Here is a 24,612-nt window from a genome sequence, read left to right as displayed (position 1 = left end):
TTTTCAATTATGTGAAAAAAAAATGATTATGGACCGAAGTTAAATTTGAAATATGTCCAGAGTGCAGCTTCTTTTCCTCTAGTAATCGATGCAGCTATTAACTCACATCAGCACCTTCCAGGCTTGATGTGCCTGACAGAAATGAAGCCAATAAGATTATGAGAGTCTATCGAAACACATCTTTTCATCTGATGCATCAGCAGAAAGGGCAAACACATCAGTCACTACTAGAATCCCCAATACACTATGGAACTTATAGCTGCACATATATTAGCTCAGTTGGCTAGAGTGTGGTACAGACTGACCCTAATAATGTGGGTTCAATCTCTGTAGCAGTTGTGGCATTTCATGGATGCTTCCCTTGCTTGATGTGGAGTGGTATCCTTCAAGCTATGGAACCAATTGTTTCTCTATAATGGAGGGAGTTTTTTTTTCGTGATAATTGCACATTTATATGCCCCAATCAAATAAAAGAGTTAACAGTAAGATTTCTGGTAATGTGCACAGGCACCAGGTTTTCCAAATTTCTTGGCTTCACAACAGCGTGGATCAGCAACCAGCAAGGTCCTGTCATATTATATGAGGATGTCCTTGATCTCTTTCTTGGAGGCTTCTTCTACATATTTCTGGTAGTCTGCCACCGATGCTTTAGAATTGGATTGGCAGATAGCATAGATTTGAGTTACATGACCACTGCCCTTCACACGAACTCTAATGTTGACTCCAGCAAACCTTTCCTTACGCAACAGTAGAACTGGCTCCAACAGTTTGTACTGTGAAGTTCTTGGTTCAATCTGTTCCAGAGGCCTTCTATTTACTTTGATAAGGCCATATCCTCTTTTACAGTGCACAACAGCAGTCGCTGTTTTCTTTTGCCCAAAATACCTGGACCGTTTGCAAAGGACATTTAACGGGCATCTTCCTGTTACTGGATATTCTTTGTGGACTAAAGCTAATTATCAATTACCATCATCAAATGAGCTTGCTTATACTGTGAACAAAAGAAAACCCAAGACTGTAGCACCTGCATGAAATAATGCACTTCTGCAAGCTTTCAAAGTCCTCTCATAGTGACATAGAAACAGGATCAGCCAGTGAGCACCATTTCATTAGGTTATGGCTGAATTGTACATCAACTCCAGCTACATGCAATGGTTCAGTAACCCTTAATACAGTTGTTTAACACAAACATATAGACGTCAGTTTTGTAATTTTCAATAGGGTTTCAGATTTCCACTACCCTTTTAGTGGAATCGTCGCAGGTTTGTACTAAGTGTGGTATCAGGCAGGTAAAACAATGTTTTACCCATCTGCCGCAATGGCAGGTTTTCACACCATATTGTTCTAAACCCACCGCATTAGTTATGCATTACCGGGAAATACGCTGTTTCCTTGGTGGAAAGGCACTTATTTGCCCGTCACACCATCACCTCACTGCTTCATCATGCCAGGCACCATATTTAAAGTCCAGCTGCACACACCACATCTCAGTGCTCCCAGCTCACAACTGCTGCAGGAAAGATGTCCACGAAATGCAAAAAGACATTCACAACAATCTTCAGCCAGAATGCCTAGTGGATGGTCCATCTTGGCCTCCTCTGGAGGTTCCCAACATCACAGATACCAGTCTTCAGCCAATTCGATTCACTCCTCGTTACATCAAGGAACAGCCAAAAGCTTTGGATACTGCAAAGGCTAATGGCCCTGACAATATTCCGGCAATAGTACTGAAGACTTGTGCTCCAGAGCTTGCCGCACCCCTAGCCAAGCTGTTCTAGTACAGCTACAACACTGGCATCAACCCAGCTATTTGGAAAATTGCCCAGGTATGTCCCGTACACAAGAAGCAGGACAAATCCAACCCAGACAATTACCGCCCCATCAGTCTACTCTCCATCATCAGTAAATTAATGGGAGGGGTCATCAACAGTGCTTTCAAGCTGCACTTGCTTAGCAATAACCTGCTCACTGATGCCCAGTTTGGGTTCCGCCAGGGCCACTCAGCTCCTGACATTATTGCAGCCTTGGTTCAAACATGGACAAAAGAGCTGTACTCTCAGGGTGAGATGAGAGTGACTGCCCTTGACACCAGTGCAACTTTTGACCAAGTGTGGCATCAAGGAGCCCTAGAAAAACTGGAGTCAATGGGATTCAGGAGAAAACTCTCCAGTTGTCGGATCCATACCTAGCACAAAGGAAGATGGTTGTGGTCATTGGAGGTCAGTCATCTCAGCTTCAGGAGCTCCTCAGGGTAGTGTCCTAGGCCCAGACACCTTCAGCTGCTTCATCAATGACCTTCCTTCCATCATAAAGTCAGAAGTGGGGGATGTTCACTAATAATTACACAATGTTCAGCACCATTCGCAATCCCTCAGGTACTGAGGCAGTCCATGCCCGAATGCAGCAAGACCTGGACAATATCCTGGCTTGGACTGACATGTGGCAAGTAACATTCGCACCACAAAAGTGTCAGGCAATGACCATCTCCAAAAAGAAAGTATCCCTTGATGTTTAATGGCATTACCATTACTGAATCTCCCACTATCAACATCCTGGGGGTTACCATTGACCAGAAACTGAACTAGACGAGCCACCACAAATACTGTGCCTACAGGGGCAGGTCAGAGGCTAGGAATCCTGTGACGAGTAACTCACTCTGATTGCCCAAAGCCTGTCCACCATCTACTAGGCACAAGTTAGGAATGTGATGGTATTCTCCCAGCTTGCATGGATGAGTGCAGCTCCCACAATACTCAAGAGGCTTGACACCATCCAGGACAAAGCAGCCCACTTGATTGGCACCCCAACCACAAACATTCACTCCTTCCACCACTGACGCACAGTAGCAGCAGTGTGTACCATCTACAAGAAGCACTACAGGAATTCACCAAGGCTCCTTCGACAGCACCTTCCAAACCCATGACCACTTCCATGTAGAAGGACAAGGGCAGCAGATAGATGGGAACACCACCACCTGGAGGTTCCCCTCCAAGTAACTCACCACCCTGACTTGGAAATATATCACTGTTCCTTCATTGTCGCTGGGTGAAAATCTTGCAACTCCCTCCCTAACAGCACTGTGGGTTTAGCTACACCACATGGACTGCAGCAGCTCAAGAAGGCAGTTCACCACCACCTTCTCAAGGGCAACTAGGGATGGGCAATAAATGCTGGCCCAGCCAGCGAAGCCCACATCGCGTGAATGAATAATAAAAAAAGCAGGCGGCGGCAGCCAGAACTTCCCAGGCCCCCAGAACTTGGAGGACTGTTAGAGGCCTGAAATTTGCTGAGTCCAAGTCAGATGACGAGCCTCTGGGCTTGGTCACATCACAGTTGCTGGAGCTGCAAAGGCAAGCTCAGGAACATCAGGAAGAAATGTCCACTGCACTTCTCAGATTTCAAGGCACAGTGAAGGAGTCCGTCTGCTTTCAGGCTGAGGTGCTAGCGACAGTATGCCAATGCACCGAGGTCCACACTGACAGAATGGAGGCCGCCATTGACATCTTGGTCCAGGATGTTCCTCCTGCACTGCTCCGCATGCTCAACTCCATCACTGCTGCCGTACTTGCCTCCAACTGTGTACGTGAGAGGGGTGCGGGGCAGCTCAATCTCACTCCAGCTACCTCATCTCCTCAAGGTGTCAGCCTAGGGCACTGGGGCACCCATAAGGAGGAGGATCAACAGGTGTGTGTCCCGCACCTACCCTGCCCCCCCCACCCCCCCCCACCACCTCCACCCCCCGAGGCCGAGGAGGGTGCCGCTGCCACACAGCAGGACTCCAAAAACAAGGCAAGTCCCTCCGGGTCTTGGACCTCCAGAGGATGCCCGCCAATGTTATCACAGACAAAACGTAGTAGTCAGCAGGCTGCCTCCACCTCTGCTGTAGATGACTGTGGATAATCAATACATAGAAGTAGGGTTAGGGAAGTTAAGAAGATGTAATTGCACAGCCTGGATATGCATGTTAATCACTTGCACATACTGTTCACTGTTGTCAATAAATTCCCCCTGCCTATATCTCCTTGCTCTGGTGAGCAGTGTTTGTGTTACTCAGATGTGAAGCCTTTCTGTACAAGATAAAGGCAGTTGTTTCAGTCCAGGGCTGTTCTGTACAGCCTTCAGTGATGGTCCGGCCTCACACTCCATAGACACATTAGTGATGCCTGCACCTTGATGGTGCTTGTCATTGCTGCCAGAATATTGTGGGCAGGCATCACAGAGTTCCGACATTCTTTCTGTGTGCTCTGAGCACCTTTAGGTTTGGGCTGGTCCTCTTCTCTTCAGTATCTGTGACCATTGATGCTGTGCTCCTGAATGGCTCAGGTATTGAAGTCGGAGAAAGGATCAGGTGCTTCTAAAGTTTCTTGGCTGCATCTCTATGATATGACCCTGATCACAGAGCGCAAGCAAGCTGCCCTCAGCCAGACAGGAGTCAGACATGCTCAGAGGCTATGTAAAGATCTATGGAGTGTCCTCACTGCATGTCGTCATTGTCCTCCTGCATTAGAGCAACTATTAGGGCCTCCACCGCATCTCCATGACAGGAGAATTATCACACAGCCTAAGTGCGCTGCTTTTATGCCTTGGGTAAATGAATTCATTGGCCAATGAACTCTAACTGCACACCTTATATTCACTTCATTTGCTGCTTGCAATCAATAATGGGGAGAGACTGATGTAAGGATAGACAGTGATGGCTTAAAGAGACATAGGGTAGAGCACCAGATCATATGTGCTTACTCAGAAACCTCCAAAACTGGGTGTACAGTTCCCAATTACCCATGCTATACAGTGATTCATCAGTGCTGTCACTTGATCAGTACACTTGCATTCTCTTAAAGGGTACCTCACGTTATCACATCCCTGCCCTTTTACTTAAAAGTACAGCTAACAAGCTTAAAACATGTTAACTGTTTACATAATAACTATTTACAGGTCAATTCTCTCAGGAGGCCTTCTTTGATGGGTTGGACGTCGTAGCCCAACAACCTCGGCTGGTGTTTCTGAGACCTCCTTTTCAGGGGCAGTTGCCCACTATGTCCCTCAGTGAATGATTTCACCATCTTCTGGGTGCAGAGACATTCAATCCTGCTGCTCCTCCCCTCCAAGCTGAAACAGATAAAGGGCAACAAGCAAAAAGTAATACAGCAATGAGTTACATGATGTGTGAGGAGAAAGAGGAAAAGGAAAAAAAAACAATTTTTTTGTTTTTCTTTCTGAGGACTGTCAATTGTTTCTCTTTTTCTTCCTGCCTGTCCTTTTCTTGGTATCATTGGCCGGTATCTCTGTCATCCCTTTAATTTTGCTGTTGGCTGGACTAGACTCAGTCGCAAGCTGGCTGCGAATGGGTTTTCCGACACCTCTTTTGAGAATTCAAGACCTTCTAGCTTTAAAGCTTCAAGACTTTTACGTGGCTGCTGCTTCAGCTCTTCCAATTCTTCCCTATTCTCATTAACAGTTTCCTGGAGATTTGCATATCATTGCCCCTTCCCAGTTATTTCATTCCTTAACTCAGCCAGAGGCAGTCTTAACTTTTCCTTTTCTTCTTCATTTCATTATCATGGCACAAACTGGGAGCTGATTGAATTTTGTAGCACATGAAAGTCCTTTACTAGATTTTCTATTTCCTTGCCAAGGATGCTGACTTCAGCTTGTACTCTGTCCTGGTATAATAATTCTACGGGCTTCTCCCAGCGGGTCTTTGCGTTCTCACTTTTTCTTGCAGCAACACTTCTAGTTTTGAATTGGGAACTTGGTGGGCCCTCAAGGTTTATTTCTCCCAGCCAGTTCCTTTTGATGAGAGTCAGTCCCCTGCCTGACATTACAAATAGGGGTAATTTTGCAGACTGTTCCTCATACTGCGCCATGACTTGACATGCCACTTTCACATTTATTTTTTCGCCCATGTATGTCCTCAGCTTCAACACAAAAACAGAATTACCTGGAACAACTCAGCAGGTCTGGCAGCATCGGCGGAGAAGAAAAGAGTTGACGTTTCGAGTTCTCATGACCCTTCGACAGAACTAGGTGAATCCAAGGAAGGGGTGAAATATAAGCTGGTTTAAGGTGTGTGTGTGGTGGGGGGGGGGGGGGGGGGGGGGCGGAGTTGGGTGGGGGGAGAGAAGAAGTGGAGGGGGGTTGTGGTTGTAGGGACAAGCAAGCAGTAAGAGAAGCAGATCATCAAAAGATGTCACAGACAACAGAACAAAAGAACACAGAGGTGTTGAAGTTGGTGATATATATCTAAACAAATGTGCTAATTAAGAATGGATGGTTGGGGAATTAAGGTATAGCTCTAGTGGGGGTGGGGGGAGCATAAAAGATTTAAAAATATTTAAAAATAATGGAAATAGGTGGGAAAAGAAAAATCTATATAATTTATTGGAAAAAACAAAAGGAAGGGGGAAGAAACAGAAAGGGGGTAGGGATGGAGGAGGGAGGTCAAGACCTAAAGTTGTTGAATTCAATATTCAGTCCGAAAGGCTGTAAAGTGCCTAGTCGGAAGATGAGGTGCTGTTCCTTCAGTTTGCGTTGGGCTTCACTGGAACAATGCAGCAAGCCAAGGACAGACATGTGGGCAAGAGAGCAGGGTGGAGTGTTAAAATGGCAAGCGACAGGGAGGTTTGGGTCATTCTTGCGGACAGACCGCAGGTGTTCTGCAAAGCGGTCGCCCAGTTTACGTTTGGTCTCTCCAATGTAGCGGAGACCATATTGGGAGCAACGACTACAGTAGATTAAGTTGGGGGAAATGCAAGTGAAATGTTGCTTCACTTGAAAGGAGTGTTTGGGCCCATGGACAGTGAGGAGAGAGAAAGTGAAGGGGTAGGTGTTACATCTTTTGCGTGGGCATGGGGTGGTGTCATAGGTGGGGGTTGGGGAGTAGGGGGTGATGGAGGAGTGGACCAGGGTGTCCCGGAGGGAATGATCCCTATGGAATGCCGACAGGGGGGTGAAGGGAAGATGTGTTTGGTGGTGGCATCATGCTGGAGTTGGCGGAAATGGTGGAGGATGATCCTTTGAATGCGGAGGCTGGTGGGGTGATAAGTGAGGACAAGGGGGACCCTATCATGTTTCTGGGAGGGAGGAGAGGGCGTGAGGGCGGATGCGCGGGAGATGGGCCGGACACGGTTGAGGGCCCTGTCAACGACCGTGGGTGGAAAACCTCGGTTAAGGAAGAAGGAGGACTTGGCTTGCTGCATTGTTCCAGTGAAGCCCAACGCAAATTGGAGGAACAACAGCTCATCTTCCGACTAGGCACTTTACAGCCTCCCAGACTGAATATTGAATTCAACAACTTTAGGTCCTGAACTCCGTCCTCCATCCCCACCCCCTTTCTGTTTCTTCCCCCTTCCTTTTGTTTTTTCCAATAATTTATATAGATTTTTCTTTTCCCACCTACTTCCATTATGTTTAAATATTTTTAAATCTTTTATGCTCCCCCCACCCCCACTAGAGCTATACCTTAATTCCCCAACCATCCATTCTTAATTAGCACATTCGTTTAGATATATATCACCAACTTCAACACCTCTGTGTTCTTTTGTTCTGTTGTCTGTGACATCTTTTGATGATCTGCTTCTATTACTGCTTGTTTGTCCCTATGACTACACCAACCCCCCCACTTCTCTCCCCCCACCCAACTCCGCACCCCCCCCCCCCCCGCCCCACCACACACACACCTTAAACCAACTTATATTTCACCCCTTCCTTGAATTCACCTAGTTCTCTTGAAGGGTCATGAGGACTCGAAACGTCAACTCTTTTCTTCTCCGACGATGCTGCCAGACCTGCTGAGTTTTTCCAGGTAATTCTGTTTTTGTTTTGGATTTCCAGCATCCGCAGTTTTTTGTTTTTATCTCTATCTCCTCAGCTTTGTGTCTGAAACTTCGAACTTCAAAGGATGGATTCCTTTACTCAAATATCTAAATGTATGCTCTCCATTGACAAACATCGACACATCCGTAAAAAACTTTCATCTTAATGGGTTGTCCGTTAACTGTAATGACTACTTGGATTGGCTTAATTCTACTCACTTTGAGTTATATAACAAATGGATGTCTGATTCTATTTCTTCTGGCTCTTCAATGAGACACATTTCATGATTTTTCCTTCATCCTTTATAGTGTTGTTTTAGCCTTTCTCAGCAGTGCCGTCTTATGTGGCTATAGTGATGGCAGAAAAACCACGACTTGTTTGAGTTGTCATTCGCTTATTGGAAGCCTGGATGTATTTCTCTCGTTCATTTTGTGGGGTTTTAGTGCACTACCATTGTTTTTCAATGGATTGGAGCTAGAGAGCATTTCCCGCCTTTCCGTGGAGTCTGAAGTTTATGTGCCTTTTATTGCCAGATTGTTCTGCTTGATCAGATGGATGGCATCATTTTGTGTCTTTGAGAACTTCAGAATTTCTAACAGCACTTTCCATCACGATAGCTAATTCTAATGCCTTATGAAGTCTAAACTAGGTTTAGCTAGCAAACACTTTTGAATAGTATCACCTTCAATCCCACATATCAGACCGTCTCTCAACACATCACCAATGGACATTCTGAGTTCACTTAATGCCTTTAAAATGTCCACATAGTCAGCTATTGTCTCCTCTGAATTGAACTTGAAGCGCTGCATTGTAACTGACAGCTTTGGTGTCAGGTGGCTCTGTACAATTTTTACGAACTCATCGAAAGTCTTCGAGTCTGGAGCACTAGGCTGTGGATCAGCCCATATGTTTTGCTCCCCCATGAGGAGAAAAGAATTGCCCTTTCATCTCTCCCCCCTCCCCTCCCCCTCCACTCCCCCCACCCACGATGTTGTTAGTGGTAATAAAGAAGGTTAGGCGTTCGACATACTGAAACCAGTCATCTGAAATGGGGTTGAATGGATCGACACGCTCGAAATGTCGCATCATGAATGACTGCAAGGGGACTGCACTTCTGATAGGCTTTCCAGGTAATAATTAATTTAGGTGTTTGGCTTACCATGGATTCGCCTTCTTTCTGGGGTCTGTTATAATTTTCTACCCATAGCCATTGTTCATGTATTTACCCTTTTAAATGTATTGCTGCTTTAAAAGCAGTCACTTTTTATTTTAACTGTCTTCGCAGCTGTCATCTTTTCTCTGCTGGGTTTCGTGCTCTTTTGGGGTTTTGACGGGATCCCTGTGATTTCAATTCTGCAGGTTTTTTAAAAAAATTTCAAACTGCAGCACTGCTTTCTGCTCCGATTGCTGGCTGTCACCTATTTTATAAGGCAAGTACAGATGGTCTTTCCAATGTATTTCACACCCATCTTGTGGATTCTCACTCAGGGGTCATGCAATGTTTTTATCCTCATCGCCACTTTTATGTCTTGGGTAAATGAGTTTGTTAGCCAACCGAACTCTAACTGCATGCCTTCCTATGTTCTCTTCAGTTGCTGCTTGCAATCAATAAAGGAGAGAGGCTGATGTAAGAATTAACAATGATAGTTTATTGAGACATAGGGCAGAGCACCAGATCATACATGCTCACTCAGAAACCTCCAAAACTAGGTTTACAGATCCCCCCACATACCTTAAATCAGCTTATATTTCAACTCTTTCTTGGACTCAAACTCAAGTTCTGTCGAAGGGTCATGAGGACTCGAAACGTCAACTCTTTTCTTCTCCACCGATGCTGCCAGACCTGCTGAGTTTTTCCAGGTAATTCTGTTTTTGTTTACAGATCCCCATTGCCTGCACTGTACAGTGATTCATCAGCGCTGTTACATGATCAGTACACTTGCATTCTTTTAAAGCGACAGGGTACCTCACTTTACCACAGCTGCTATAAGCCAGATTGGAGTTAAACGTTCACAAATGTGACATGAGAATCCAAGGGGGCTCTTCACTGAATGTCATCATCGTCCTCCACAAACCTAGCAGCTATGAGGGCCTCTTGAGCGCGCCTGCCTCGCCTGGCCAGTGCAAGCGCTTTTTTCCCATCATTGCCACCTTCGAACACCTCCTCACTCTCAGCCCCATCAACGTTCTCCTCATCCAAGGAGGCCTTCAGCTCTTCCATCTATTCCTCAGCCAACTCCTCCCCCCATTTGTAGTGCTAGATTGTAAAGGGTCCAGCAGGCGATGATGATGTGTGACACCTTCTGTGGACTGTATTGCAGGTCTACCTGACCAGTCGAGGCACCAGAACCTCATTTTCAGCATCCCAATGATCTGTTCCACCAAGTTGTGAGTTGCAGCATGAGCCTCACTATACCTTCTCTCTGCTGCAGTCTGAGGCCGCCGCATGGGTGTCATCAGCCACGTCCTCTGCAGGTAGCCCTTGTCCCCGAGAAGCCATCCCTGCAGCTTTTGTGGAACCTGAAATAGGTCAGGGGTCTGTGGGTGACTAAGGATGTAGGCTTCGCGCACACTTCCTGGAAACCGTGCGCAGACCTGGAGAATGTTTTTGTGGCGGTTGCACACCAGCTGCACATTCAGCGAATGGAATTCCTTGTGGTTGATATAGTTGACTGTGTGTTGTGACGGAGACCTGAGAGCCACATGAGTGCAGTCAATCACACCCTGCACCTGTGGGAAATCTGAGATCTGGACAAATCCAATCGCTCCTGCATCCTGGCTGTCCTGGTCCTGGGCAAAATGCATAAAGTTGTGTGTCCTCACGAAGGTGGCATCCGTGACCTCATGGATGCAGTTGTGACTGGAGGATTGTGATATACCACAACAATCTCCTGTGGAGCCCTGAAAGGAGCCATTGGCATAGAAATTGAGCACCACAGTCACTTTTACGGCCACGGGCAGTGGATGCTCTCCATATCCTCATGGTGCCTACTCCTGCAGCAGCTGGCAGGTGTGACCAACCAGTTCCATAGACAAATGCAGTCTCTGGCAACACTGTTTCTCAGTCATCTGCAGGAATGCAAGGCAGCGTCTATAGGCCCTGGGTATCGTTAAGCGCTGGCTAGTGACAGCTCTCTGTGGCTCTTCATTTGTGTGTGTAGGAGCCCCAGGTGCCCCTTCTTCCTAAGGTTGCTGTTCCTGCCTCTGTGCAGCCAGGAGCCTCAGCCACTTTCTCCTCCATTGGATGCACTCTGGGTATGCCACAAGGCATAAAGCTAGCTTATTAGTTTCCATGATCCTGATGTACTCCTTCTGCAGGATGAAAGAAAGACACATGGGTTAGCATTGGTGTACGAAGAGTCTGTCCTGGTTAAGTGCGAAGGCCTCTTATACATCCCGGAGAATGCCGGCCACCACTCGGATGGCCAGAGATTACCGCGCTGCAAGGCTGCCCGAAACCCCAGCCACCTCCAACCCACTACACCCAACCAGTTGGTGTCAGCTTTGCCCATCGGCCTGCATGCTGTGCTCTCAGCTCAGGCACAGGCATTCTCCTAAACTGCACTGCAAGACTGTACTGTTAGCTTGAACCATGGGGGATACTGGTCCAAACCAGGATGATAACATTGCAAGGGGCTGTGAGCGTCTCCATCAGTGACTGCTCCATGGTCAGCTTTAGCGAGGAGATTGTACAAAGTGTGCAGTCCTCCAACTGTTCTGCAGTCCACTAAAATGCTCATTGCTTTGCAGTCTGTGCTGGAGGGGTGAAAATCTCTGGAGCACTTGGTGGCACTTTGATGCGTCTGCATTGTTTGAGTGGGCAGATAAGCTAAAGGCCCAACTCCAATCATATCAATATGGCTGCACCTGAACTGTCTCAGCTGCAGAGGAATGATTAATTTATATAAGGTGTCCCTAATGCATGCCCGCTTCCTCGCCCACTGACACCCCCACACTCTGAATGCCCGTGCACTGTGTTTTAACCGCAGGGCAGCCCTAGCCCCTCACCCTCCGCCCCAAGTCACCTTAGCCGCAGGTCTATCCTTGCTCCCCTCCTAACGAGCCTCAAGGTTGAAGTCAACAGGAGACCCTGGTGAGCACTGCACAACATTACTGTGCACTCACCTCCATGTTCGCCTCAAAGTGCAGACTGCCAAGTGCATGCCTCATATATGCTGAAACATGTTGGCATGCTTTCCCGTTGACATGGGGATATTCAGTCGGATGGGGGGGTGTGGGGAACGATCCTGGCTGGCAGGCCTAATAACGATATGCAGACGTATTACAATGAGGTTCCCGACATCTGATTGCAAGGAACGCGGCCCACCAACAGCGGGCTGAGCGGATGATCACAAACAGGTTTCGTGCCCTCTTGAAACCAATCGCACCACATTGTCTGCTCATGCCACTGAGCATGGCGGAAAATCCCAGTCTTTTTTGTGGATAAATGATGCCTGGCATCATTTCTGAACGGTACCACTCTAATTCCAATATTATATCCCATTGTTCTGTATTCACTTGCTAGGAAAAATTGATTCTCTCTATCTTCCCTACCAAATCCTTTGATTATCTTAATCACCTCAATGGCCCTTCTTTCATAATGAGGTCAGAAAAAGCAATGTTTACTGATGATTGCACAGTCTTCAGGTCAATTCATAATCCCACAGATGTGAAGCAATCTGTGCCCACCCACAGCAAGAACTGCCTTCCATCCAGGCTTGGGCTAGTAAGTGACAAGTAACATTTGTGCCACACAAATGCCTGGCAATGATCATCTCTAACAAGAGAGAGCCTAAACACCTCCCATTGACATTCAACAGCATTACCATCATTTAATGCCCCACTGTTAATATCCTGGGGATGCCATTGACTATCAGTATACTATGGCTATAATAGGTCAAAGGCTGTGAGATCTGAAATGAATACCTCATGTCATGACTCCTTAAACATTATTTACCATCTGTAAGGCATAAGTCAGGAGCGTGATGGAATAATCTCCAATTGCCTGGTTGAGTGCAACTCCAACAACACTCAAAACAGTCAAAACCATCCAGGAAAAAACAGCCCACTTGATTGGCACCCCATCCACCATCTCAAATGTGTACTCCCTCCACCACCGAAAATGACATGGCTGCAGTGGCTCATCTGCAAGATACACTGCAGCAACTCACCGAGGCTTGTCCAACAGCACTTCCCAAACCCAAAAACTACCACCTAGAAGGACAAGGACAGCAGGCACATTGAACACCATTGCCTCCAAGTTCCTCACAAACTCAGACACTATCCTGACTTAGAAATACCTCACTGTTCCTTATGATCACCGTGTCAAGATTCTGGAGCTCTCTACCTAACAGCGCCACAGCATTACATACAGCAGACTGATTTCCACAGTTTAGCAGTACCTTCTCAAGGGCAATTAGAATTGGGCATTAAATGCTGGCCTTGTCAGTTACGTCTGTATCTTGTGCATGAATGAAAAAAAAGAAATAAATGAGAACAGCCCTTAATCTTCTGTACTCAGAGGAACAGAAGCATATTCTATGCAGCCTCATGATTAAACCCTTTAGGCCCAGTAACATTCTGGTGGTTTAGTCTTCGCTCATCCTTTTCCCAGGAAATTTAAAATGAATGCTAGACTTCAGAGTGGAGTTTTGAGTGACTTCGGCTGTGGACATGACCCCATATGCAGCTCATATTATCCCCTCGGATGTTCTGTCTCAATGCTAAAGGGTCAGTTGCAACCAGGTCCATTCAGTGACTTTCTTATTATTGAAAGTATATTTAGTACAATGTTGACAGAACATATGATCTAGCCCAATGGTTCTCAAACCTTTTTCAGTTGAAGGACCTCTTTTCAAATGAATTAGTAATCACAGATCTCTGAACTAAATTATAGTACATATAATAAGAAAGTAAAGAGATTTTTAGTAGTTTTTAAGAAAACACACAGTTATCAATGAGATGGGTGTACCTGTTTCTCACTGTGAAGTCTGTTGTTCTTTGCTGTGCTGCTTTCTACACTCCAGGGCTGCCTCCTGTCTCACGCCAAATCACCTCGTTTTTACTTTCACATTCTGGAAAGATCTTACCGATTTCCAGGGATCCATGGACCTTTAAATTCAGAACAACTCTTGGCCTGTCCTGCATCTCTTCTCTCAAGGTAAACCAAAAATATTAATTTCCTTTTCGAACAATTGCAGGCAATTTTGACTTACATGATTCGTCTTTTTCAATTTTAATCTTCATTGAATTCGTCTGAAATGAAAATTGTGAGATGAGAGATGTGTAACATACAGCTGAATTGATTTGACCATTTTGTATTATCGCACGTAATCAAATTTCTTCTTCTTCTTAGGCAATCTCTTGAGGTCGAGGGGTTTGCTTCCAGTCTGATGTGATGGGTTCAGAGATTTGTCTGGTAAGTCCAATGCTTGACCTGCAGACTCTGCCACATGTGGGGCGGAAAGCGCTTGAAGGGTTGGGTGGCTGGGTTGTTTAGGGGTTTGTGCACTCTCTCCAATGCCTCGACTTCACCATTTTGCATTCCCAATGAAGTCTCTCGATGTGTGCGTTGCCTTCCCGAGTCAGGTAGCATTCCTGTGCAATAATGATCCTGAGCCACTTCCTAAGCAGCTAACAATGCAGTTACATCTCAGGAACTTGTATAGTAGAAATCACAGAAGCACAGGTCTACGATTTTGATTTTTAGATAAGGAAGATAATTTTACCAGAGTATAATGAGGAATCAGTGCAGATGCAGCTTCCCTGTAATCTGAACTGAACATTATTTGCATTCAGATTTTCTAGCTGCCCTTTACAAAACAGCTTATTAGGGGCTAAAAATACATATGTAGCATTTCATAGAATGTACCAGTAATTGGCCGAATGTCAGCATGTTTGGTTTATCTTGATAATATGGTATAGGATTGGTTCAAAATCCTGGAACTCCCTCCCTAACAGCACCTACAACACATGGACTGCAGCGGTTTAAGAAGCTCATCACCACCTTCTCAAGGGCAACTAGGGGTGGGCAATAATTGCCGGCTCAGCCAGCGATGCCCACACCCTGCAAAATAATCAATTTTTTAAAAATTATGAACATGTTGGAAATAGGATCATTCACATAGACAAGAATAATGACAACTTGCATTTATAAAGCACCATTAAGCAGTGAAATGTCTCAAGGACTTTTATAGATGCATTAACAGAATTTGACACTGAACCATGTAAAGAGACATTAGGACAGGTGGTCAAAAGCTTGATCAGAAATAGGTTTTAAGGAGCACCTTAAAGAAAGAAAGAGAGGAAGAGAGGGGAAAGGAAAAGAGAGAGTTCCAGAGCTTAGGGCCTAGGCAGCTGAAGACACAGCCACCAGTGATGGAATGAGAAATCAGGGATAAACGTTAAAATTTGAGCAGAATATTCTGCTGCTATTCTGCTGCTTCTCTTCATCTCTGCTTTCACGAGTGCAAATGTATTGTGCCACAATAAAATTCAAATGGGTTTGACATCAATAAATATACATGTTGCAGGCTGTTGCCAACATGTGGAGCACTTTTGCATCAAGACAGCCTGGGGTATTCTACACCCTTCTTGTCATTTCCTGTACTTCTCAGCTTCTACAGTGAGTTACATAATGCATTTGTCTATTTCAGGTCACTTTTATGTATCTCTCTGGTCCCTCATCTGTACTGACAGTTCATAACAAGCATCGCAAAGTTAATGGGGTACGTGGTGCATGAATCAGCATTCCTAGCATGAAGCTTTCCCCAACAGGAGCTGACATTAGGATTTATGTGTGGAGATCAGTGCTCCCCACTATCCCTTCAAACTAATGAATGTTGAATCATGTGGAGTATACTGATGCCTATGTCTGATTTCCTGATCTGCACTTTAATTGTACAAAGCTCATTGTTAATTCATAAAATCTACCTCATTTTGCTCTTGGAATCATGCCTGAGTGACTTGAACAAAACCAGGCAATTGCACTTTAATAAGCAAAAATTCATGGTCCAGAATTTGATGAAAATATAAATGGGCGTGGAAGACCGTTATCAATGTGCAAACTGGTCAGCAACTTGTGATGGGGAACTGATACCTCATGAATTGTGAATTGCTATTGTAGTATAAGTGTCTGGCACATACAGGATTAATGTGGGACTGAGTACAATACAGCCCACATAGTAAAGGTTTAGAGTTAGCCTACGTACGACTATGAAGACATCCTCAGACCTGCCAAACTGCAACCAACACCCTATATCATGGTGGCAGAGGTGAAATTCAAACCCGTGCCCCCAAAGAGTATGGAGTCTCAATCCAGGGTTAGATCTTCCTTTGCTTGCATGAGATCAGAGAGTGTGTTGTATGCTACTTCTACCACGATTCTGTCTCTGACGAGCTCAGATTTTAAGTTTGCATATTCACTATCTACTGCCATCCTATATAGATCATTGATGAATGAATCAACAGGTTCTCCTGACTGCTAGATTTGTTTGTTAAATTTAGATCTTCTGAGTATATTATAAATATATGAACACACAAACTAGAAACAGGAATAGGCCATTCAGCCCTTCAAGCATGCTCCACAATTCAATGAGATCATGGCTGATCCAACTGTAACCTCCCACCTACCCCCAGTAATCCTTCACCCTCTTGTTTATCAAGAATCTATCCACCTCTGTCTTGAAAACATTCAAAGACTCTGCTTCCATTGTCTTTTGTGGGAGTGTTATGACACAGCAGTTGGTAAAGGCAGAGTTATTTAAAACCCCAAAGGGAAACTTTAAACAATTGTCATAACCTATGTCTTCAATTGGCATGTTTGAGATGCAGCTCTAAATTCAGAAATGAAACCACCAAGCCTCCAGAGATTTTTTATATAAATTAAACAAAACATTTATTAATTTTAATAAGAAATTAAACACATAGTACACCTACAAATTACTACCATAGTAACTATTAAATAAATCTCCAAATTAATCACAACCAGGTAATCTTCCCCAGGTAACAATAACCCATCGGCTTAAACAGACACCAGGCAAAGCACATTTTATCTTATGAATTTAAAATTGAGGTCCCCTTTAATTTGCTCCTTCGCAGATACAGTAGTAGGCTTACAGGCTTAAATCTTACATGCCTCTGACTTCCACACACAAAACTCTTCTGTATATATCTAGCCTTCCCCTTTGAATGCAAATTCCCATTGTATCACCTGGCCCTTTGAACTCCACCTCTACTAACAATAAAACACCTTTCATGGTATCAATTTTATTAGTAATATAAACATATTGCTTGGTGTCTCCTATCTAGGTGCAAGATTTCACCTCCAATCAATGATTGGTTTATTCAACAAAATGCAAATGTATCCTCTAACTTACTGTTTACATATCAAAACTACCATACCTCAAAGGACCCAGACCAGCTAGCTTTAATATAATTAAGACACACACACTCACACTCACAGACATAGACCCTACTACCAGTCCAATTTAAAATAATTTCCAATATCTTCAATGATGGGATGAGAGTGCCAAAAACTCACTACCCTCTGAGAGAAAACATTTATTGTTATTCCGGTCTTAAATAGGTGACCCCTTATTTTGAAACAGTGACCCCTCATTCTAGATTCTCCCACAAGAGGAAATATTATTTCCACACCAACCCTAGCAAGACCCCTCAGGATCTTTTATGTTTCAATCAAGTCACCTCTTAGTCTTCTAAACTCTAGTGGATGCAAGCCTAGTCTGTACAATCTTTCCTCATAGCCCACCCATTCCTGGTATCAGTTTAGTAAATCTTTTATGTATTGCTTCTTAGAAAGAAATAAAGGTCAAATGATTTTAGCACTTCTTCAAATTTAGCAGATGCACTAATGAAAAAGACAATCCGGATAGCTAGGCAGTCAGAACTCTTGAGCAACATGGAACTACAAGTTCTCAAACAAAAAGACTATCCTGACTGGGACTTCAGCTCTGAACTGTCTTCTCTCTTTGCAGAGCAGATTTGTTACAGGTGCTGGTCATGTGCTCTCTTACATCACTGTGTGGGCGGTACTGTACTCAGTCCCAATGCCTATATGTGCCAGACTCTTACACTACAGCCATAGCCATGACTTGCTGGCCAATTTTCCCCACTCAGCTTTTAGTTTAACCAAAACAATATCTCATTTATTGATGGAGATTTAAAAACTTCAAATTAAAAAAAAAATGTCTTTTTTCTTTTCTGTCTCTGTTCATTTTCTCTCCCTGGATCTAATCTTTCTTTCCCTTTCTTTATTTCTCTTTCTGTACCTACTTGTCATTGCAATCACCCACTTCTATTAACCCTCTTCCTCTGTTTATTTTGCAATGCTTAAATCTCACTAAATTTGGATAATGCTATCCCGTTGTTCATTAACGTCCCAGATGGCCTGCTGCCCTTGCAGTGCCATTATGAGCCTGCATTTCCCACAACTTGATGGTAAAAAAATTACACCGAATGATCCAGAAACAAATTTAGCTAACAGGGCGTGCAATGCAATGCCCCTTTCCAGCAAATTCTAGGCCGTTATTCATGCACTTGGTTGAATAGGTATTGCACCTGCTCACGTAGGGACATGGTGGTGCGGTGTTAATGTAATTGGGCTAATAATCCAGAGGCCATGGGTAATGCTCTGGGCTCATAGGTTCAAATCCCACCTTAGGATTAGCTTCGCTAATGATAGCTATGAAGCTATCAACAACTGTCATAAAAACACATCTGTTTCACTAGTCTACCATTCATACCTGGTCTGGTTTACGTGTGACTCCAGACCCGCATTGGTTGACTCTTAACTGCCCTCTGAATGGCCTAGCAAGCTACTCAGTTAAAGGGCAATTAGGAATGGACAACAAAAGCTGCCTCTGCCAATGATGCCCACATTCCATGAAAGAATAAATCAAAAAATGCTCACAAAAACAGCTTTAGAAAGTGAACAAAAGTTAGTGACCACTCCATTAACGTTAATTATACTTCAATTCAAATAGCAATTTTACCCCAGTTTTTCTTATGTGTAAACGTTGTGCCCTGAGCTTTATATTTGGCAGGTGGGCCCAATCGGTGGGCCCGTGACCAGTCGGGAAACGGGCCTCTGCCCACGATCGGCCCCCAACCATGATTCCATGCTGGCTGGCCAATTAAGGCCCACCCAGCGTGAAATGTGTCCTCCAATGGTCGGGAAAGGGTGGGGGCCTATTGGCTACTGGAACTGTCCTGCCGGCCGGTTTAAAATTGGCATAGGCAGCTCCTTGAAGACTGCCAGGGAAGAACATATTTGCAGTTTTGTGAACACTGAAGCTATGGCCTCAAGTATGGCTGGAGATGCCAGGCAGGAAGGCAGGTTGGGTGGGCACTTGCCACCCACCCACCCCACCCCCAGTTTTCTAATGATTGCCTTGTGGTCCTCCTTGAGTGGGTGGCTGCCAAGAGGGGCATCATTGTCCCCAGGGATGGAAAGAGGAGGCCACCGCACCTAACAAAAAGAGCTTGGGAGGAGGTGGCAGCGCAGGCCAGCAGCCATGACGTGGTGTGGCGCACATGGGTGCAGTGCCGTAAGTGCTCGGGAAGGGTGAGTAACGTGCTGGCATGGATCAGTGTGGTGAAATGTTAAGGGCTGGCCACCCCCTCTCCCCGACCCCCTGGAGCTCAGGCACGTTAGGGTCTGAGTGCTCACTGTCAATGATGCTGGAGATGGCCAAGGGGGTCCTGGCTGCTTGGACTGCGTGCTTTGCAGCTCAAGGGCAATGACACGGATGTGCCCTGCAAGGTATTCCTTAGGTGGTGTTGGCCAGGCTGCAATGGCACTGCAGGAAGAGAGAGGATTAATCCATGCTCCTCTGTCCTTTCAGGAGAAGGCGACCCTTAACAGCATTGAAAGGTGCAGACAGGTGGAGGCCTCCAAACCTCCTAATCCTATCCAGATTTGAGCAGGATGCCTTGGTCAACCAATCGCAGAGAGGCTGGAGTGTCAGAGGAAGTTAAGAGTGCAGTGCACAGACGTGAGAGTTTCAAATGGTTCAAATGTTCTTGTGTAGTCTCATCATTGATGGGAGCCTCAAACCTGGAGTCCCCATTGATCATTGAAAGATGAAGGTGCCATGATGCAATTCTCCATTGTCTCACCAGGGTGCCTGGCATGCACAGTGACAGTGTTATGACTTTAACCAATGACATGTCATTGTTCTTCCTTAGATTTGCCAGCACACACAATTTCAGAACCCCGAAGAGTGACCCCTGATGCCAGAGGACTGCCAGGCTTCACATGCACTTGCGTCATACTCGCTCTCTGAACCAGGACCAGTGCAGATCCCAGCATCTCAGTGGGCATTAGACCCTCGGCTAGAATGTCCGGGCACAGCGGTGAGGGCACTTCACACTCGCTTGAGGAGCAGGCAGAGGCGGAGTGTGCCCAGGACACCGGTAGTTGGAGGTCTGCTGAGACCAGGATGATGCTCAGTTGAAGGCAGATGATGAGCCGTTGGAGTGGTCCATTAGAAGGCAGATGTTGGATGTCCAATGAGATGTGTGGGAGGATCTGGTAGAGATTCATGAGGGTATGCGTGTCATTGTCTCTGTTGTGGAGGAGTCTGCACGGAGCATGAGCACCGCATTGACTGTCATGGCCAAGGGTCATTGAGAGAGTGGTGACTCTCATGGAGAGGCAGCTCTAGGGACAGAATTAAGGTTCCTGGGGTTGCCTTTGGACCTACTAACCCTCACAAAAGCAATGACCTCAAGTGGTCAGGGCCAATGTGGGAGAGAGATGAGGTACTCAGTATTCCAGTGAGGTGCCTATCCATCAATGGCGAGCAAGGAGGTCCAGAGAGACTTCATGTTGGCACACGAGCTGCCCGTCATCTCTGCAGGCTGCACTCAGGGTGCCCTGAATGACAGCAGCAGCTCCTCTGCCCCTCTGCCCAGCGACCGTGGCATCTGATAAGGCGGCGATGACTGGGGAGCCGTTGCACTGGCCTCTCCCTCCCAGGTGGGGCCAACACAGGCTCTACTGGCCAGAGGACGACTGCCAAGGTCATCAAGGCCAACGAGACACCAGAGTCAGCAGGCTGCCTTCAAATGCCGCTGCCAAGGAGGCCAAGACGTAGTACTTGCAGACGTACGTTTAAGGCACCATGAGCATAAGAGGGACTGGTCATGGGTGATCTTCTGTTGTGCAATATTTTGTTTATGTCTACTGATCTGGGAATGAAAATCAGAGAAAGTTATGTTAATTTTTTTGGATTGTCAAAATGAAATAAATTTTGTTTTTGTCGTAATAGCCTGGGTATGCTTCACCTGTGTATTTTTTTGGTGTGGGGTATGTCAGTGTCTAATGCTGGAATTGGGTGGCTCTAAACTTTATTGCACAGGCACTGAGTGGACTTTGGGTTCAGATGAAAGGATCATTTCAGACACCCGGGATGGAGGTGGCAGTCCTGGCATGAGGTGGAAACAGATCTTTGGCAGCCTAGCTGAAAGGTCGCTGGATCAAGGCATTTCTGCCTCCCTGAAGGATACCAATGTCCCTCTCCACACCCTCAGCATTCTCCTCACCATGCCCCTCTTCTACTGCATTCATCCTCTGTGGCCTATGGAGCTGCCTCAAATCCTCTTCCTCCGGTGGGTGTCCCTTGCCAAAGCCAGATTTTAGAGAGCACAGCCTGCAACCACTATTAGTGACATCTGCTCTGGGGGGAATTGTAGTGCTCTCCGTGAATGGTCCAGGCATCAGAAGGGCATTTTCAGAAGATCCATGGCCCTTTCTATCACAGCCCTTGAGGAGGCATCACTCCTATTATAACGCTGCTCGGCCTCTATTCTTGGGAGGCAGAGAGGCATCATGAGCCACCTTTTCAGGGGATAGACCTTGTCACCCAGCAGCCATCCATCCAGCTGGACTGGAGCACTGAAGAGCTTTGGCACCTGGGAGTGTCTGAGGATATAAACATCATGGGAGCTGGCGGGGTACCTTGCACAGACTTGCAGAATCTGTGTCTTGTGGTCACAAACTATCTTCAACTACATGGAGTGGAATCCCTTCCTGTTGATGAAGGCAAACAGCTGACCCACTGGCGCCTTGATGGCCACATATGTGCAAATCAATTGCCCCCTGGATGTGGGGGAACCCAGCAATCACTGCAAAGCCTCTGGTTCACTCAGACTGGCTGGCCTCATCCACACGGAAATGAATAAATGTCATTACCCACCTGAACAGAGTTTCTGTCACCAGCTTGATGCAACTGTGGACAGCTGATTGGGACACTCCACAAAGGTCCCCCACTGAACCCTGGAAAGAGTTGGAGGCATAGAGGTTGAGGACCACTGTGACCTTCAGAGCCACTGGCAAGGGGTGTGTACCCCCACAGTTGGAGCTGATCTCAGGCCCAGTCATCTGGCAAATGGAGGTCACTGTCTCCCTTGAGAGGCGGAGCCTCATTCGGCATTTTACCTCAGACATATTGAGGTAGCTGCATTGCTGCCTGTAAACCCTGGTTGCAGGAAAGTGGCATCTTCTGCAGCCCATTCCACCTTGGACTACCTGCTGGCCCTGCCCCACTTCTGCCTGCGCCTCTCCTCCCACAGGTTGTACCCCTGGAAGCTGCATTGGGACACCTGACCTCCTCTCCCTTCTGCCCCTCTCTTCCTCCTGAGAGGAGGTGCCACCAGCAGAGACCACAATCCCCATTACCAGCGTTACAGGAGGTCATCTGATATCCAAAAGGGTCACATGGTCTGAATCCTAGAGGGGCCTTGGAGACACCAATGAGTCTTGAAATGAAGCCTAGAAGTGCGGAGAATGAAGCTTGAAACAGAGATGAAGCTGTCATGTTCAAATAAGCAACCAGCAGCAAACTATCTCCTAAACTCCTCACTACTCACACTGGCAATTCTGCCGTCCCTTTTTATTCCACCCTTGGGTAAGGTTTAGCAAAATATGGCCTGCCCACCTGCTCATTTTGCCCATGTGACGAGCACGAAATCGCACGGGCAACGTAAAATTGGGTTCATTTGGGGTTTTAATGGCCTTAAGTGGCCTCTTAATTCATGGTGGGAGCAGCTCCGACACCCATGCATGCCCGCTGACCTGGAGATTGTGCGCGTGTGGGATGACGTCAGGATGCTCGCCCGACGTCTTCTCATGTTATTTTATGTCCGTTTGGGTTGGGCATGCACCAGCCCATGAGGTGTAAAATTCTGCCCTATGTATTTTCAAAAGTCAGCAAGAACCTCTTACTTCATGCACTGCTGGACCATAACTGGGGTTGGGATTCTAATTTTCTATAGCAGAAAAACACCAAAGTGAGGAATATAAAGTTACAAGCCATCAGGAAAACCTGTTTCACTTGCACATTCACAGTTTCCCAAGTAGATCAGATTCTAGTAATATTTTCATGAATATAGCCTCTTAATCATTCATTGAATTGCAATTCTCTGATCCCGCCTCAGCAATGACATCAAAGGTGCGCAGAAATGTCCCACAGTTGTTCCAAAATAGAAAATGCATGTACCCAGGATGCGTTCCGGAGCTTTCCATCTCTACTCCTCAACTTTAGCCTCAGGACATTGACATTAGCACATGAATTAAAGTCCTTCATATTTAAAAGGAGTGTATTCATATGAAGATCTCCAGGAATTAGTAATATTTCAAAAGATCTTGCAACCTTAAATGAAGTTCCTTCCAAAAATCTGAAATTGCCCCAAGAAAGCAATAGCAGACCAAATTATTTGCAGCCTATACAGATGCTTTGCAGTTATCTGCATCAATGGTTAAAAAGGCAGACTTAATCATATTTTTTTCCATGTATGCATACAATGGGATTCTTATCCTTTGATATATATTGGACATTTCAACACTTTATGGCTGACTGATTTGTATGGAAGAATCATCCTTTTTTTTTAAACTGCATTTCTTTCTAACTCTTCCTTGCTAGGTTCCAGAAAATATTGCACAGGAACATATAAAAACAACCCCATGCAAAATATGTCTCCAAAATTAGTGAGATTTATAGAGTACAAAATAAACAGAGAATGAAGGTCAATACGAGTGGGTTTGAATCCTGATGTAACAAGTGCTTTCCTTCTTTCTGAGGGTGAATCATAGAATCTTACCCGCACAGAAGGAGGCCATTTGGCCCATCGTGTCTGCACCGGCTCTCCAATTGAACATTATGACCTGGTGCTGCCATTGCCCTGCCTTTTCCCAGTACCCCTGCACCTTGTTTCTATTCAAATAACCATGTAATGCCCTCTTGAATGCCTCAATTGAACCTACCTCCACTGCACTTACAGGCAGTGAATTCCAGACCTGAACAACTCCGTTGTGTTACAAAGTTTTTTCTCACATCACATTTGCTTCTTCTGCAAATCACTTTAAACCTGTGCCCTCTTGTTCTTGATTGTTTTACTTGTGGGAACAACTTCTCCCTATCTACTTTGTCCAGCCCCCTCATTATTTTGAAAACTTCTATCAAGTCTCCTCTCAGCCTTCTCCTCCCCAAGGGAAAGAGTCCCAACTTCTCCAATCTATCCTCATAGCTGAAGTTTCTCACCCTGGGACCATTCTTGTAAACCTCTTCTGCTCTCTCTCCAATGTGTTCACATCCTTCCTATAATATGGTGCCCAGATCTGTACACAAAATTCCACAAAATAAGGGTCTTATGTAAATTCAGCATAACCTCCCTGCTCTTGTACTCTATGCCCCTATTAATAAAGCCTTTTTCTATCATCATCCTAAAACATACAATACGATAATCACTGTCTCCTAAATGTTCCCCCATTGACAC

The 24,612-nt window shown here is 45.6% G+C and overlaps 1 pseudogene; it reads right to left on the bottom strand.

Annotated features, from left to right (window-relative positions):
• Positions 1 to 476: 476 nt before the first annotated feature.
• LOC121276770 lies at positions 477 to 918 on the bottom strand (annotated as a pseudogene).
• Positions 919 to 24,612: the final 23,694 nt, after the last annotated feature.

Source organism: Carcharodon carcharias, chromosome 4 (assembly GCF_017639515.1).
Source record: "Carcharodon carcharias isolate sCarCar2 chromosome 4, sCarCar2.pri, whole genome shotgun sequence".
Classification (NCBI taxonomy): domain Eukaryota; kingdom Metazoa; phylum Chordata; class Chondrichthyes; order Lamniformes; family Lamnidae; genus Carcharodon; species Carcharodon carcharias.
This window is presented reverse-complemented; position numbering and strand designations above follow the sequence as displayed.